General features: G+C 41.1%; 1 long non-coding RNA gene across 1 annotated transcript; it reads right to left on the reverse strand.

The window, feature by feature from the left end:
• On the reverse strand, positions 1 to 842 carry LOC116379524 (uncharacterized). Its single transcript, XR_004212435.1, has 3 exons — positions 697 to 842; positions 185 to 486; positions 1 to 15 (listed from the first exon to the last, which is right to left on the reverse strand). It is a non-coding gene; the product is annotated as an uncharacterized LOC116379524 (long non-coding RNA).
• Positions 843 to 2,496: the final 1,654 nt, after the last annotated feature.

Consider the following 2,496-nt stretch of genomic DNA (forward strand, 5'->3'; position numbering starts at 1 on the left):
TTGGGGCCCAGCTTACTGCAGGGAGAGAGAGAGAGGGGTTGTTCAGAATTGTAGACTTTACCTCAGAGTCAAACTTCACTGAGCTTCAGGTAAGATATCTGGGAGGAAAATCATATGATCCGAGTACGACACCAAAGCCCGTACGCTGACATGCTGTGCTCTTTAGGAAGGCCTACGAGCCCACCTGGTTATGAACACATCCTCTCTGGTTAAGCCATGTTTGGGCAAGAGCTCCTTCAAGGCTCGGCCCAGCTCAGCTTCATTCTGGTAGACGGCTGCACTGTCAAAGGCCCGATAACCAGCAACCAGCGCTGCGTCCACAGCCCGGTTCACATCTTCAGGAACCACCAACTTGTAGGTCCCCAAACCCAGGAGGGGCATGTGAAGCCCTGTGTTTAGGAGGACAGGGGGGATACCGGAGGCAGGGGAAGACATCTGATCTGAAAGGAACTTATAGCTTTTGTACCCTGTTTGGACTTCCCAACACTGTTGAAGAGAGAGGGAGGGGGGGAGAGTGAGCAATAAATGGGAGATATGAAACACACTCCAAAATAACATTAGTACTGTTTGCTGGGCGTCAAAGTGGAGGACAAACACCGTTACAACGAACCAACATTTGTGCCGCTTTTAGAACATTGCAAAGCTATTATGTTAGCATTGCTACAATGACGCCGTTTATTCGTATTTTCATCTCACCTTGCCGGCGCTCTCAGCTGAATTATTTTAAAGTAGAGGTGCATAAACCGACGATAAGTGTGAACTAACGGAAATTCCACCTTGCGTCAACCTTTACACATTAGAGGAATGTTTACGACTAGGCATACGCTTTACGGCAACACGTGGTAAACTGACATGTCATGTGACAGCAACCTGTGTGTGTGTGTGTGTGTGAGAGAGAGAGAGATGCAGAGACGGAGAGAGAGAGATATTTATGACAGTATTTAATATGTAAATGGTAACTGCCGTAACTGATATGTTGCAGTCAGCAGTATAGCCTACTGAAGTTTGTCCAGTGGTGTATAAAGTACCCAAAAGCCATACTTGAGTAAAAGTAAAGAGACCTTACTGGAAAATGACTCCAGTAAAAGTAAAAGTCACCTATTAGAATATTACTTGAGTAAAAGTCTTAAAGTATCTGATATTTGTTGTACTTAAGTATCAAAAGTAATTTTCTGATATTAAATGTACTTAAGTATTGAAAGTAAAAGTACAAGTAAATGCTGTTAATAAAATGCAAAGGGTCAGAATTTTGAGAATTATGAAGTTTATTCTTTTAAGTGCTGTGGCCACCATGACCAAGGACATGGAGCTGTGTTGACAATAATTGGGTTGGCTGTGATCCATCCAGGAGCAACAATGTTCAACATAATATATTGTACATAAGTATACTTTTGCATCTACTATGAACTTATCATCATAATTCTCCGAAAAGCAATATGACACTATGAAGGAGTTGTAACAGTGCGTTTATAAGTATGCTCATTCCGACTAGAGGATGTAGAGGGCAAATGCATCATATTGTGTTCAGCAAAAAATATCCACTTGATGCATCAGGTCAGTGTTGTGAGAAAGGACACCTGCCTTGTAAACTCCTGTGGGCCTGATTTGAACACAATAGGCAAAGGTTTTGCTCAAGCTGAATCTGCTACCATCATAACTCCATCTGATCATCCACAAAATGACTCAAATATCAAAACATGATCAATACTAAAGCAGCACCGAAAGTAACAACCCAGTCATTACTTGAGACTGAAAAATGTCCTGTTCATCTTCAAAAGACAATTCTAATACAATGTAGCTTCTTTACATTCTATTAGAATGTAAAGAAGCTACATTACATTCTAATAGAATGTAAAGAAGCTACATTGTATAGAATGATTCTATTGAAGTTATTCCTTTTTTAAATGTTTTAGACGAGTCACTAATCACTTTAAAAGAGTGATTATAGCTGATTTAACTTACAGACATGAGATTGATCTTCTCATGTCACTCTCTTTATACAATGATATTAATTCATCCCCGTTTTATTGATATCTTACGAAAAGTTACTCCTCATTTTTCGTGAGTTTTTCCTGCAAAAGTCCAGCAGCATGAGTCTGTTTTCGCTTGTTACATGCATACTGTCTTTCCAAAATAAACTTCCATCTTCACAGGAAACAACTAAGGTTTAGGCGATGAAACTACTTAGTTAGGTTGAGGAAAAGATCGTGGTTTGCGTTAAAATATCTACGGAAGTGGCGTTGCTTAAGTACGGAAGTCACGTCACAAATAAATCAACATTGGCTTCTCGTTTCACGCACGGCACAAACTGCGGCCTCCTGGAGGAAACACCAGTGTTTGTTTGACCCATCCACCTCTCCTCATCCCACCCGTCCTGTGTGGAATTCTACTCGTGTTGTCGCTCGCTAGCTATAGCATATAGCATCCTGGGCATCACTGGGAATCTAAACACCGCGGCTTTGAGAGCACTTGTTTTGCGCATTAACGTGATTAACC

The sequence above is a fragment of the Anarrhichthys ocellatus genome, unplaced genomic scaffold, assembly GCF_004355925.1.
Source record: "Anarrhichthys ocellatus isolate YVR2014 unplaced genomic scaffold, GSC_Weel_1.0 scaffold4499, whole genome shotgun sequence".
Classification (NCBI taxonomy): domain Eukaryota; kingdom Metazoa; phylum Chordata; class Actinopteri; order Perciformes; family Anarhichadidae; genus Anarrhichthys; species Anarrhichthys ocellatus.